The sequence below is a fragment of the Tyto alba genome, unplaced genomic scaffold, assembly GCF_018691265.1.
Source record: "Tyto alba isolate M040663 unplaced genomic scaffold, T.alba_DEE_v4.0 Super-Scaffold_16, whole genome shotgun sequence".
Taxonomy (NCBI): Eukaryota; Metazoa; Chordata; class Aves; order Strigiformes; family Tytonidae; genus Tyto; species Tyto alba.
The window spans coordinates 33,040,417-33,055,840 of NW_024881278.1; the positions used below are offsets into that span (position 1 = coordinate 33,040,417).

The 15,424-nt window shown below is 45.5% G+C and overlaps 1 long non-coding RNA gene across 5 annotated transcripts; it reads right to left on the minus strand.

Annotated features, from left to right (window-relative positions):
• Positions 1 to 343: 343 nt before the first annotated feature.
• LOC116965847 lies at positions 344 to 15,253 on the minus strand. 5 transcript variants are annotated; one of them, XR_006165019.1, is made up of 4 exons: positions 15,164 to 15,253; positions 5,947 to 6,108; positions 5,711 to 5,840; positions 344 to 3,036 (listed from the first exon to the last, which is right to left on the minus strand). It is a non-coding gene; the product is annotated as an uncharacterized LOC116965847 (long non-coding RNA). The 5 variants fall into 5 exon arrangements; XR_004409709.2 differs by lacking the exon at positions 15,164 to 15,253 and adding an exon at positions 4,213 to 4,329 and having other exon boundaries at positions 5,947 to 15,103; XR_004409707.2 differs by lacking the exon at positions 15,164 to 15,253 and adding an exon at positions 4,213 to 4,338 and having other exon boundaries at positions 5,947 to 15,103.
• Positions 15,254 to 15,424: the final 171 nt, after the last annotated feature.

Consider the following 15,424-nt stretch of genomic DNA (forward strand, 5'->3'; position numbering starts at 1 on the left):
AGGAGAGGAGAGGAGGCTGCTCAGTGCATCCGTGCGTCGGGCAAGTGTGTGGAGACACTTTTCCCTTCAAAAGCAGGGGGCAGGGGCATTGAATGGGAGCTGGCGCCTCTTCATGCACCAATTCAGTAAAAGCCTCCAACCCTTTTAACAAACATTAATGGCTTGTTATGGCACATTATCAATTCTGAAGCTGCTGTACATGTGTTTTTAATATGCCATGGTATTTGTAATTGAATATGACCTCCTGTGACATTAAAAATTTGACTGTCTGTCCCAAAAGACATCCACATGTTTTAGGAAGGACGAGTGTGCTTCAATAAACCTTTTAACCAAGAACAGATGCTCAATAAACAAAAAGCTTTTATTGATTTCATAAATAGCAAGACAATGTCAACCCTGAGCCAAGCAAACTATTGCACAGCTTACCAAAGTGCTACGGTACGTGTGTAACAGAGAATGGTAGTTATACACCAGGGGGACCATTACTGGTCTCCTAGTCTTGGGACTGGGACCAGTGAGAGACAACTGTCTCTCCCCTCAGCTCTGTCAGGGATTGCAAAGGATTCCCCCCCCCAGGAACAGCAGCTATGGAGGAACGGGAGCAAAAGGGCGCCGTGGTCACGTTCTGCATCTTTCCTTCACGTCCTCTTCCTTGCGTAGTCACTGCACAGATATCCTCTTGACAGCTCTGCAGTCATCCAGCAGTTCTTTTGATTTTCCATCCTGTCGCATGTGTCTCGCCTCCCAGTCTCTCAGTCATATTTGCCATCTCCTGGGAATGACTCATGAGATCAACAAGCATTTCTGTGTAGGCCATGCCCAGGCAGGGGTTAGCAGAACAGAGAAACCACATAGTTACATGGCATAACAATGTTAGCCAACTGCCAGCATAGATAAAACGTTATTTTCCCTTAATTTTTTTCAGTTTGGGAATTTAATTTCTTTTTGCTCTTGCCATTGCGGGGAGTGCCTGAAAATGGAAAGGCATTCTTCCCGTTAAATCTCCTGGCAAACTTCTTGCACCATTGTTATGTGCTCTACTTTAACACGCTTTTGTCAGATGAGTTCTACTGGAGATGATCTGATGGTGATGATTCGATTACATTATCCTTATTTTTTTGGTACGGATCCATTGCAGTTCACTGGTTTGGCTGCAGCACCTGGTGCCTTTCGGGAGTGATTTTCCCCCGCATACGGGGGGAAATGACCGCTCTTGATCGGTTTTAGCATCCTGTGATTGCTGGGAAGAAGCCAATGGAGGGGCACATCTCCACGGAAGGACCCCTCAACAAGTTGTTATGACAGAGTCTGATCCTCCATCAGCTCCTCCGTGAGCTCTTTGGCATACGCCAATAACGTTCAGAGGGAAGCGGGACGTTCAGTCCAGGCCGTGCCAGAGCTGTGGGATTAGGCAGGCCAAGCCCAGTACCACCTCAGGCCTCGTGGGATGTCAGAGGCAGGAACAATTGTAGCAGCAGTTGCTCAAGCTTGGATATACATCAGCGTGACATTTTCACGTATTTTGCTTTCAAATCTGAACAAAGCGGCAAAGTTCTTTCCAATTATTTTGAGAAAAAAAAGATTAGTTAAACTGGAAAAAAAGGGACAAGATCAGTAAAATTTTTTTTTTTCCTTTTTTTTTTTCCCTAGAGGAAAAAACAATCCACAGTTACTACTGTGTTTTTAGTTGCCTATAATGTTTCAGCAGTATTTCTTCTACATTCAAATGTTTGTATTATAACATAGATGAAGAAAACTAATTTGCCTAAGTAAAATAAAATAAACATAGCGGAAAAGGGGATACATAGATGCAGTTTGTTTCCACTATTGCAGAAGCCATTATAAGCAGTGACAATAATAATAATGCCTCTGCTAAAAGTTGCTACACTTCCCTATCTTCTTCCTTCCTGTATTTTCCCTGTTTGGTATCTGCCTAAGGCTGATAAAAAGGATAGGTGAAATGTTCAGCACTTCTGGGGACATCACTCCTATGGGAAACACAATACATTTCCCTCCAGTTCTAGGCAAACCAAAATATTTTAGTTAAAATATGATAATTTAAAGCAAAATAATTCAAAAATCCATTCTGAGAAAGATACCATTCTTTCCGAGGGTGAGGTGAAGGGAAAATGAATGGCTTTTCCCTCACAGAAAATTCTTAAAACTAGTTTGTTGAATGGAGGAAAAAACCTCCATGTTTTAGAGCTGGCAGTTTTCACTTGGCAGCGATTTACTCTGGTGCCAATCCCCACTGAAACGTAGTGAAACGTGTCCCAATTTCACACTTCAGATGACTTGTGTGCTCTTTAGAAACTTTTTAAAGTTTGCCAGCTAATTCTCCAAACACCCTTCTGCAACGTGTGGCCTAATCCCTGCCAGCAGGCTGCCCATACTCGATCTCCACCCAACGGCTGAGCAGCCTCCATCCCACGCCCGAAAATTAAGCAGGATCTTTCTCACCCTCCTCCTGAGGTTTCCCCAACGCCCGCGGTGTGTGATGCCAGGGTGGGTGCCCCCAGCCCCGCTCAGCCCGCAGCAGGTCAACACCCAAAGGCGGCACGTGCTCCTTGTAGCACCAGTTCCATCAACTCAAGAGACGTTCGGTTACTGCCGCTCCGCAGATCCCAACCAAGCTGATGGCCTTTGCGGCAGCTCAGTTAGTTCCACGTGAAGATGTTTGACTTTTTTCAGTGTTCAGGTTCGAATGTGATGTTTAAATCACTTTTTTTCTTTTTTCCCCAAAGGTTTCCAGTCATAGTCTTTTAACTCCAGAGTAAGATACTGGTTCCAGTTCATATTCTATCCTCTGCGCAGGTCAGTTCTCATTCAGTTCTTAACACAACCAGAAGCTGCCTATTAGCTTTGTGCATTAACTAAACTACAGCTGACGTGTAGTCAGGCAGCTGGCTGGTGACTGAAGAGTCAGTCCGTGCCTGTCCAAGAAAAGTAGATGTTTCTGTATCCAGGTCTGTCTTACAGCGAGGAAAAGGCGTCCTTTCCCAGCGAGTCAGCAGAGCAAGTCCACAGGTCTGCCAGCTACTTGGTAACAGTAAGCAGTTAGATAAATTCAATGGGACTGATGGAAAGTAGAGTAAACGCATCATGCAAAAACATATATTTACAATTTCACACATTAAATTGCCTGTGAATTTGTAAAAATGCATGCTACTTTGATATATAATACAGGAATTCAGAATGTTTTCCTAAGAGAAACTAAAATTTGTCCCGAATTGTTCCTGGGCGTGCACTAGTTTAAGCGCTCATTCTGGTTTTAGAAATTTAATTTTAGTGCATTTGAATTCATATTCCACTTGTTATTGCAATTAGACATTTTTAGAGTTTCTATAAAGCTGTAAGTAGACATTTGCTAAGTTTTAAAAGTACATGAGTTCTGTATGCTTGCCAACATGTAGAACTTCTAAGTTACAGGACTTGGCATATGGCTTAACGCAGGCAAGGTTGCTTCTCTCCTGTCACTGACACCAAGTGAAAATGTTCTCAGTTTGTTCTTTTCCTTTATGTAGGTCAGCACTTCAGCTATAGTTGTCCTCTAATTCTGCCAGGATCATGTTGATCTTATTCTAGTTCTCGTAGTAAACGCCATAAATGTTGATTTTAGCTCTAGTTAATGGTAACAATACTCCTAACTTTAACTTGAACAAATGTATGTGGATCTTCAAGAGAATGGCAAATGCCCCAGCTCTGAAACAGAGCCTACATTCAAGCACTCCCAAACAGCAAGTCCCTGCCTCCAACCACGGTGCAGATACAACTTAAAGAAAATGTTGCCAGAATACCCCCAAGAAGAGGTCACGTCCCCTTCTCTTCCCCCACCCCATGCCGAGTCTCAGTGCGCTGTTGAGCTGTGTTGGTTTTGGACCAGGCTGGTAAGTTCCCTGTGAGGGAGAGCGCAGCTTACAGGTGGGTGGTGGAGGAAGGACACAGATCCCACCACCGTGCTCCACGAGCAGGAGGGGCCTCCCTGCTCTGCTCAGGCGTTCAGGCTATGCCAAGCCTCTGAGGACGGCTGCTGGCAACCCCGTTTTACATGGGACGAGATCTGCTGACAGGGGACAACGTGCCTTTAAAGCTACTACTCCAGAGATGCAATTTCTGGCTCACGTGCTTCCTTCCTCCCACCCCTTTCCACTCACCCCACCTTTGCTACAAGTCCTTGGGTGTTAGTAAAAGGAACTGGGCAGTGAGCCTTACCCAGGGCTCTGCAGCATGGCTGCACGGCGTATAGGATGCCGGTGTCAGGCACAAGGACCTCTGCAAGAGTTGGGGCAGTTTGTGGTTCCCGAATGGACAGCAGGACGGGTGGAGTCACTGGACACCCTCATGAGACACATCAGGAGCACGTTAAACAAAATAGCAATCTAAACAGTCAGTGTAAGCTTGGCACATCCCCTAGCTCCCGCCAATCCTTTAGGCAGGCATACTCAGGTGCTCCAGAAAGGACGCAACCAGAAAACAATCAAACACTTCAAATACCTACTGAACATACAGATTTCTACTTCTGTACAATAGGCAAAACAGAGGCAAACAGTATTATGGCCCCTCTATTACCACCACTACTTGTATACCAGGCTTGCAAGCACACAAAAGGGAAGTGATGAAACAGAAGAACAACCAAAGGTGCTTAGGACAGAAGTACGAAAAATCACACACTATTCCTAAAAGAATGCTGCCAGCGGTAAAATAAAGTAATTACATTTCAATAGCAGAGTCATAAAATCAGTGTGTCCCGTGTTGTTTAAGGCTGTGCCAGGAATATGTCAGCCTCACAGACTATGAAGTCAGAAATGCTTCATCACTGGTACAGCTTGCTTTGTCCACCAAGGCACATCTGCCATGAAGCACTCCTGCTAATGACAAGGTCTTGCAGGGTTGGTGACGCCCACTTACTTTGTTTTAATTCCTTGTGGTCTATTTTAAGCAAGTAACTCATTGTATTGTAATGATCAAGAAACTCATAGTCCTCAATACACTAGCCTTCTTACAAACTAGGGAATTGCGACTTAACAGAGTGCGGTAATTGCCGTTTCACAAACCAGGGGCTGAGGGAAAATGTGACAGAATAGCTTGCTCAAAACTACCTGGGGAGTTTCTGGCAGATCTGACAAGTGAATGTAGATCTCCCAAGTGCTGTGTAAAATACCGAGCCACTCTTTTGCTAAACTTCTATTGTCTGCTCAAGCATATACTTAGGACAACAGCGAAGTCTGAAGAAACAATATGAGAAAACACATGTCCCCAGGGTCTCCTCTCAAATGGTACTGATTAAATCTAACACAAAATGGTAGCCAATGACTAGTATAATATTCCCTTGAAATCTAAGAACAAAGGCCATATCCAGTCTTTCTGAAGTCAAGAGGAGTCTTTCCAAGCAATCTCAAAGAATTCACAATGAATTGGCAGGGGCGGGGAGGAAGCATGTAGCAAACAGATTAAGCGCATGTTAAACAGATGATGTGATGATTAAAATATGAAAACCACAGACATGGACATAAAAAAAAAAAAAAAAAAGCCATAATGTTTGCTGTTAGCTGACAGTTCAGAAATCAGTCCTTTCAGCTACATTGTGTCACCTGGTAACCCTGCCTGTACTGAGCACTTCCCACCAGGTACTTCAAACATTCTGCTTGAATCCACAAATATATCTCATCATGTGTTCAGCACACAGATGCTCTGCCCCCATGTCACGCACCTTTCCTTCCTCACATTTACCCCTTGCAGATCTAGCAGCCGCTGCTCTCTGCTCAAGCCATGTCCACCTCTCCTCGTGTCCTCCCTCCAGTTCCTGCTGGCACTTCAGATGCTGGACTGCAGATCTTCAGCTGGAATGACAGGAATCTAATTGCTTTTTCCAGATTTTTCTGTAAAGGTAACACAAAGGTCTGGGTGCCTTTTATTACCCAGATGGTGCATTACCCAGATTCTTACCGTAACTGCGAGACACAACCAATTCTCATTCTGCATGATACTTTCATAAGGGTCCATCCACTGCTTATTATTTTGACAGAAGTGAAAGCAGAAATTGGCAAGTAGGGATTCTCCAGTCAGGCTTTTAGAAGTCACAACACAGCAACGTGTGGTGTCCTGTTACTAGATCAGTGACAAATATTAAATGAGCCAAAATGAAAACAAACTGTGAGGATAACAAAATACACCAAGAAATAATTAGAGATATAATCAAGGATATCACCTTCTAGCAGAACAAGTCAAATGAGACTCTTTTTCTAGCTTCTACATGGCAAAGTCTTTACTGTCACCACTTCCCTATTTAAACTAATCATATTCAATTATTTACAAGTAGGTATACAACCACAAGCATGCAACAATCCACCTGATTATGTGATCACATAAACTTTCTTAAAGATTCTCGGATCATATTATCTTTACTGTTGCTGCAAATCTAATGGAACCATTCAGTGCAGTATGTGAAAAGCTGAGCTCCAGAGGCTGGGCTGGGAAGTGTATGTGCTGGCAGCCGCACTGGTGGCTTTGTGCCTCTATTTACTTTCTCTGGCTTCTGCCAGAGAAACTCATCCACGCTCCATGTGACAGGTGGAGGTGGCTGGGTACTGTTAGTGTGTCACGCTGTTCTGGAGAGAACTTTATTTCTAGGCTGTATCCTGACTTCCTGAATGGCCAACGAAGTGAACAATATTTCTGGTGTGAGCAGTAGAGCTTCATAAGCTCACGCTTACAACCAGAACAGAAATTGATTTCATAGATCCAGAAATGGCTTCTTCTTGCTTCTCATGGACTCACTCATTTCACTCTCTCAAGAAAGAACTTATCTCACCTTATTGGAGTACCTAACAGAGGCCATTTTATTTTATCCAAATACTCACCTGAAGCATACCTCTTGGAAAGGCAGCCAGTCTTACTTGGAAAGCATTAAGCAGTGGAGAACCAATTGCTTCTCTCTGGAAGTTTATTTTATCATAGTCACCTCCAGCTTTAAAAATATATGACTTTTTGTATTGAAGTTGGCTGTTTTTTAATTCCAGATACTGGGGGTTTTTTACACATTTTTCTGATAAGTGAAAGAGTCATTTAGCACCAAGTATTTTACCTCTGTGAAGGTACTTTTACATGTATAAATTCACCTCTCAATCTTAAAAAACAAGTAATCTTAAAATACTGCTCTATGATTTTTTTCAGACCTACGGTCATTTTATGGCTCATTTCAGCACTTTTGGAAACATTCTTTATAAAAAAGTTAATGGCAGATTGGAAACACAATTCCCCTTGTAACTGACACCATCACGTGTAAATACCGGATGGATTTAAAAGTACCCAAAGTAACTCAGAGGCGGGTGGAAAGAATTGAAAAGGTGGAAACAGAACTCCCCTTGGTTTCAGGCGAGGTCATGAAATGAGGGTCCTCATCTTACAAGGCACCGTGTTAGGTCCCACCAAGAGAAAGCAAATACTTATTCAAAACAGTTGTTCACACTTGCTTAAGAGAAACAAGTGAGGTGCTGATCTTACGCACTCTGTGAAGACCAAAATTGCAAAAGATTGTAAGAAGCCAAAAATCAGCAAGGAGCAATCCTGCCAGGTAGGAGAGGGAGGATATCCAGGTTCCAAGAGTCAATTTAACAGATGGGGCCTCAGTGGATTTGCAGAAGTTGAGGCTAGAATGATAAGACACCCTTCATTACTCTTTTTGCTCAGATATATGGCTCAAGGAGAGCCATATCTTTCACTATTTATATTCTGCTGATTTGATTTACCAAGTTGTCAACTGTTCCACCTCTTTAAAAACGTAACAAACAACATGTTGATTTTGTGACTATCAAATTTGTTTTAGAAACTGTTAATGGCTTCAGACTGATGTAGAGGAATCTAGTTTTTCATTAAAAATAAATGCATTCTGGCAACATTTGGCTGCATCTACTCGGCTGAATTGGACAATGCCATGAATGGCACTAGAGGGCAACTGTTAAATTGATAGAATGACCCTTGGCACAGTTTTTTTCCTAAACCAAATAACTCTCAGCTGGGGTTATAATGCATGCTTTGGCAGTTAGTGTTGGCAAGGGCCTGTTCCCTACAGACAGCCTGCATGCAAAATTGATCCAGGAGTCTGCAGAATGCCTGGAGTATGATCACTGAAAGATGTGACACGTTCCGTTCCTCTCAGTGGGACAGGTCCTACTCCAAGCTGTGCTTTGAGATTGCAGTTCACATGCAAGTATTCTCAGCTGCTTCACTAATGGTTGTTTTGGTCCTGATTTAGATGAGGCTTATGCACTCACCCAAACTAAACAATTTGTATCCGTGACACAGCACTATCATCTTAATTTTATTGCAACTTTTACTTTGAGGTTTGTCATAATGCCCTAAATATCAGGATCAAGAGATTACATAAAGACATTAGCTTCATTCAAGTCTTGTAATTCTGGCAGAGTAAATGATTGGAAATGGAAAACAAAATACCATGAAAGACTAGCAATCTGTATGTATAAATGTGATTCTATACACTGTGATTATAATCACAAAACCTGTGGTTAAAATGAAAATGCACTGAAAGGACAAACAAATCCATCCAGTTACTGAAATAAACATGTTAGCAACATTCAAATAGTAAATGGTTCAGTTGATAACTTCCCTAACTCAGCTGAAGAGAAATTTCCACAGAATTTAACAGAATCACAGAACAGCTGAGGTTGGAGGGGACCTCTGAACCCCCTTGCTCAAGCACTGTCACCTAGAGCAGGTTGCCCAGGACCACGCTGAGACGGCTTCTGAATATCCGTCGCCAAGGAGAGACATCTCCACAACCTTTCTGGACAACCTGTGCCAGTGCTCCGTCATCCTCAGATTGAAAAAGTGTTTCTTGATGTTCAGATGGAGCCTCTCGTGTTTCAGTTTGTGCCCAGTGTCCCCGGTCCCGTCACTGGGCACCCCTGGGAAGTGCCTGGCTCCGATGTCTTTACCCGCTCCCTTCAGGTGTTCTGGGCACTGATGGGATCCCCCCGAGCCTTCTCTCCTCCAGGCCGAACAGCCCCAGTTTTCTCAGTGTTCCCTCACAGGAGAGGTGCTCCAGTTCTCTCATCATCTTAGCGGCCTTTTGCTGGACTCTCTCCAGTATCTCCCTATCTCTCGTGCGACACCGGGGAGCCCAGCCCTGCACACAGCTCTCCAGGTGCTGAGCAGAGGGGAAGGCTCACCTCCCTTCACCCGCTGGCAGCACGCCTCCCGGTGCAGCCCAGGATCCATACCATCAGCCCTCTTTGCCGCAAGAGCCCAGTTTAGAGCTGACTTGCCATAAAGTACTGACAGCTAATACTGCCGTGCTACCGCAGTTCTGAGAGTTCACGATACTATATAATACAAACAGGCGATGACACAGAGATGCTCATGTCAATGGTCTTGTGCCTCACACTGAATTACCCAAGCAGCCCACTCTGTCTTTCTGTGAGTAAGGGCTTGGGCTACTCTTTTTTTTTTTTTTTTTTTTGCAGGCTACCTATGGTTTTCTAGCATCTGAGGATTGCTGCAATTCAGACTCCAACTGTGGAGTCTCCTTAGAGACTCCTTCAGGAGGTAATTTGGGTACTGGGAGTAGATCAGAGGAGCCAAAGTGGGACTGCTGCCTTGGTGCAGAGCAAACAGGCATAATGAAGCAGCACAGCCAGCTAGGAAGGTGGGTGCTTGTTGGTGAGAAAAGAAAACTTTCCATGCCTCCCAGTTACACAAAACAGTTGCTAGATTAGTTAGCAAGCCACAGACCTAACGTATTCATCAAATTTCCTGTGTCTGAACTTACCAACCACCATAAGAGCTCAGAAGCCAAAACCTCTCTAATTCCCGTGGTTGGAAACAGACCCTACACAGGTAACTGAGGTATAAATATGCATCTGCAGGACCTGGGTATGAATTCACTGCCCATCCAACCCTACACAAGGATGCCAGCCCTATTCTGTCTAGGTCCTGTCCCCTTCCTGGGCTCTCTGTTTCCATGGAAGAGAAACTCAATTGCACCGGCTGGAAGCTGTGGCATACTTCAGGCAGGTCCCTGATTTTAACAGGGAAAGGCTTAGGACCTCCAGGGAAGGCATGTGCAGCCCAGCAGAGCTGGAGTTCCCACAGGGTGCCCGCACTGCTGGCTCAGGCCACCCAGGCCACCGAGTCACAGGCCCGGCAGGCCACAGCAGCGGTCCAGCGGCAACCCGGGCTGCTGGGATTCAGGCAGGGAAACGCAGCAGCACAGCGGCTGCTTTACCTCATTTGTTACTTCCACACGTGGCAGGTAAGGGGGAAAAAAAATATCCCAAATCATGGCTTGCATTTCCCATTGTTAGGCCCCATCTTACACTGTTTATAGCTTTGCCAGCTCTAACCATACAGTCTGAAGTTTTCCGGGTTTGGTGGCTGCTCAAAGTTTTTGGAAAAGGTCAGCCAACAATTCAACTGTTTCTGAAAAGAAAGTAACTAACCATGTTAAAAAAATAGTGACATGTTCTTTGAGCTGCTCTAGCACCCCCAAGCTTTGGAGCATTCACATGAAACTTGTCAGGAGGTGGCCTTCCCATCTGGGACATGGCAAGCAAGAAGTCTTTGAAAATATGTGATTTACAATGATCAAGAGAAACATGTCAGAGTTTATAGCTAATTTCCCAGGAGCAACTGTCTGCAGTGACAATGTCCCAGCTTCTGGTGAGCGCAGAAACAGCAGTTCTGTGCTGTGTGGACTCCGTGCTTTACACCAGACAACAGATGAGGAAGATTCTCTTGTGCTCCTTAAGCTCCCCCTGCTTTTCGTTCTGTGATTCTCTGGCTCAGCTTCAATGAGCCAGACAGCTCGAGTGTGTTTCCTCATCTTGTACCATTCAATGGCTAGCATGTTTTAGTGCTAACAAAACTAGGTGGGGCAGTGTTGGTCTAAAGATATCTTTCTTCTCTGCTGAAAGAACTGTGTTCTCAGGGATCAGAATGTGAAAAAAAGACAACACAGCAAGAATGTCACTAGATAAAAGTAGATGAATCAAAGGAGAGAACTGGGGTTCAGATTCCAGTCTTGTGGCTGATTTATATAGACACTGTTCAAGAAAATCTGGAGTAAAAGGAAAGCCAGCTTTAAAATATTGTCTCTCCCTATTGTTTGTGGGCTTTTCTTTGTCATAGTTTTTCTATGCATCCCAGTAATGATGCAAACACACTATTAAAAAGAACTTGCTGCAAACCTCTGTGTGCACTAGGTTAAAGTGAATCCTGCAAGATAATTTATTCTTCCTTCTTCACACACGCTGGAGTAATCTGCCCTGTCTTCCTCAAAACATATTCTCACACTTCTGTCAGTGTTAGGAGTACAAACAACAGCAGTGACTTATTTATTAAATTTCACAAGCAAAATTAATGCACACTTCTGCAGTTTTAATTGTTCTTCTACAGTTGCTTGCACAAGTCACCGAAGAGGCCCTTAAAAATGTAGTTTTACTAGCCACACGTTGTTTGGTTCCTACTCTTTCTGTGCATGAAAATCTTTGACTGAAGGGAAATGAATTTTCTCTTTCTAAAAGTGCTTTAAATTTCACCTGCTGGATCTAACATGTGATGCAAAGTGAGAGTCATGCAGCTTCTTATGTCAGTAGATGACAATTCCTGCTAAGTAGTAACAGATTACTTGTGACTGAGCGGGAAATGTCCATATCGGATTATTAACCATGTGCTCTTGCAACATTAAAAATTATATGAGGAGAGCACAATAGGAACTGAACCATGAGGAAATGAACAGTTTCGTATTCAGCATGGGATACATATGATGTCAAACAAAGTGTCAACAGCAGCTGATGGCTCCCAATGTTTCGTAACTTCAGTCCAGCTACATTCAAGTCAGCATTGGAAAGAGAGTTGTTCAAAATTGCACCAGTGCACGTGCAACTTCTGGGAGATCTAAGGAACTACCTTATACAACTGTTCATCGGATTGAGTGTTCTAATTCAGAACTTAATCCTGCAGCCCTTCCTAATGATTCTGTACGTGCACCTGCAGGGACCGCACACCTAACGGTACTCCCTACAGCCAAGCTCCAGATCCTTCTGGTAAAAGTGACAGACCACTTGTTACTTCCACTGTGCTCTGATTCTGGTTTCCAGGAGCTCTCTCAGCTAAGAAGTTTCTCTGGCCCGCAGCAAGGCCAGCAAGCAGAACCATCCTGTTCTCACCCAGAGCCCCCAGAGCAGGGACAGACACCACGGGACCAGAGGAGGCACAGGCGTGTTGGCCGGCGGCCAGCTGTGCTTTGGGAACGCTACACTCCAGCTGTTCTGGGATCCCACAGTGGGCCACACCGACCCTTGGCTACCTCCTGAACTCAGGGAACAGACCTGCAGTAGTACAAAACCACCCTGTTTTCCCTCTGTAACTTTCTTCTGAAAAGCCTCTTAAATCCACAGGCCTCTGGATTTATAAATGACCCATGGTTTTTCTCCAGATGACTCCTGTTTACAAATTTATACCTCTGACATACTTGGTTTTGTGCCTCCTGTACATTCTGTACAATTCAATTCTTCAGAAGAGTTGGATTTTTCTCTTCAAAGATAAAGTAAATCAAGAGTTCTGAAGTTTTATCAGAGATGCAAACTGGGCTTAGATTGTACATTTCCCCCCTCTCCCTTCAAATTCAGCAGGCCTGCAGACTTCACCACTGAAGCATTTTTTTCCAGCAAATACTCCCACTGAATTATTTACTGTTGAGACACTCAGAATATCTGTAATTTACTGGAGGATAAAAAGTCTGAATTAAATGGTCTGTGTTCTGTAGCTTGATTGTGCTGCCTCGAGAGAATGTCAGGGCAAGATTCATTACTGCCTAGTGCTTGTTTGGGCTGGTGAAAGAAACATCCACATATGCACCCATAGGAAAACTGAAGTTTGGTTTAAAATACAGTCTTGGTGATCCGATACAAACCACTCTCTTTCAGCACTGCACCTTGCCACCTTCTCAAAACTGATGTACACAAAGAACGCTTCTGCAGCACTGATTTCACCTTTCTCATCTCAACCTTTGATGTACTTAGGCAAGAAGAAGGAATTCTCAGGGGAATATTTGTACAACGGTTAAATGCGATGAATAATCCTGCAGTGTTTGTTTCCAGTAACGAACACAAACTCTGTGGTACTTAACTTAGAGGAGCGCCTGTCCATGGAAACTACTTCAGAGCTCTAACTTCTAGAGCAAGAGTGGGATTTCAGTTCTCCTGACACACTTGTCTGGACAACTTTTAAAGCCAGTGGAGAGAAACAGGTTTTTCTATGTTATGCTTCTTTTATCTGTTTTATTACCTCTTTCAATGAGATGAATCTCACCTTAAGAGTGCCACGTTTTCTCCATGGACTGGAAATGGTTTCTATGTGACAGTTCGCTGTTTAAACATTAGAAGAATTCCCACCCCACTCGTCGTCCCCTGTAAACAAGTAGGACTAGGCTCCTTCAGCTTGAACCCAACCAACTGGGATGATGCGCCGGGGACTACCTGAAGCTACTTGTACTGTGCTTGAGATCACAGCCCCCGCTCGCTCCTACGCTGCACCTCCTTTACAGTTTTAGTTTGAATTCAAAGCATACTTTTGGAGTGATTCCCACAATCATCTCCAACTAACTACTGAGCTTTGAGTTGCTTCATGAAACAGTCTGAGCCCATCACTGGTTCTCCTTTGCATGAAACTAACCCAGAAGACGTCCCTCGTGTGTTTCTTTCGCTAATGTGTGCTCAGTTCATGGGATCAGACTAGAGGTAGTTTGAAGTAATTCCCCATGAAACTTGCATATTATGGATGCTGGGTCCTCATATCTGGTTGCTTTGCTACAGAGCCACTTCTTTTGGACTGCACTTCTTCCCAATTCAGATACAGCCTTATTTTTCTAAAATTTTTCCTGCAGGCACCTTCCTCCACTGATGGTTCACAGCCAGGAACTGCTGCTTGAACACAGGTGCCAATGCCACAATGCCATCTGTACTGTTTTATGGCTAGCATACCTGGCACAGTTCTGATCCAGCCCAGCCAGTCCTCTTTTATACACAGCTGGGAGACGGTATGTGCCAGCAGGCAGGCTGGAGGCAGACAGGCATCTTCTGTGGGGGAAGAGTGCTCTGGCATGTGGCTGACAGCCATAACATGCCACACATCTCCAAGGCCAGAAAAGCCTTGACCTGTTTTACTTACTGTAACAAATATAACCTCAGCGACCACAACATTCTACAAGGATAAGGGAGAAATTGTCCACGGTTGAAAGAGCTCTGCTCCTCTGTTTTAAGTAACTGCCCCGTAGAATAGCCAACATAACAGAACAAGCTCCTCCTGGACTACAGGATAGTCCGTAGCCTGGTGGTTCGGCCAGCCTCTGCTGAAAGAATCCCCTTAAACAGAGGAGGCAACTGAACCCAAGTCTCCTACATTAGCACATTTGCCACTCAGAGCTTGAATAAAAAACAATCACCACCTCTGCTCCACAGGAGCATTTTGTGTGGCTCCTTTGCAGAGCTGGATCCAACTGCTTTCCTGAAAAATTACACGGATGCAACCGTAATTGATGGCCTTGAGGAGATACGCTGCAATGGCCAGTAAGGATAGCGAGCTTAATGTTCTGTTAGCCTTCCTGCAGCAATTCAACGCCCTGACAGTCCTTACCAAATAAAGATCCCTGAGGAAACAGGCAAAGAAAAGCCTAATTCCTGGACTGTAGTTTTAGGCAAACTGCTGTCAAAACTGCTTCATGTGGTTGAGACTGAAGGGTTTCTGAGCATACCCCAAAACTAGCACTGACACTGGGACCGAAGTACCACATTCGGACTAAAACTCGGGGCACTTGAAAAGTTTAAGCATCGTCTGGTTATGCCAAATATGAGCTGGAGTTGTCAGGCTCGTCAGTTTCGGGCTGGGTTTCCCCAGTCCTACCACGGCCACCTACATTCGCTAATGTCCACCCGGCCTTGAGCACCTCTCCGCCTTTTCCTCTCCACCGCCTGCCGCCGCAGCCTCCACGCCCGGGGACCCCCGGAGTCAGGCAGCGACGAGCCCGCCCTTGCGACACCGCCGCGGGGCAGCGGGAAGCCAACCCCGCCGATCCCACCTCACCGGGACTCACCCGGCCGCGCACCTCCGGGCCGGGCCGCGCCACCTCCGGGCCGGGCCGCGCCACCTCCGGGCCGGGCCTCGCACCTCCGGGCGGGCCGCGCACCTCCGGGCGGGCCGCGTACCTCCGGGCCGCGTACCTCCGGGCCGGGCCTCGCACCTCCGGGCCGCGCACCTCCGGGCCGGGCCGCGCCACCTCCGGGCCGGGCCGCGCCACCTCCGGGCCGGGCCGCTCCATCGCTCCCCCCTCAGCCCCCCCACCTCCCCTCAACGGCCGCCCTCGCGCCACCGGCGCGGGCCCCGCGGGGGGCAGCTCCCCTCAGGGCGG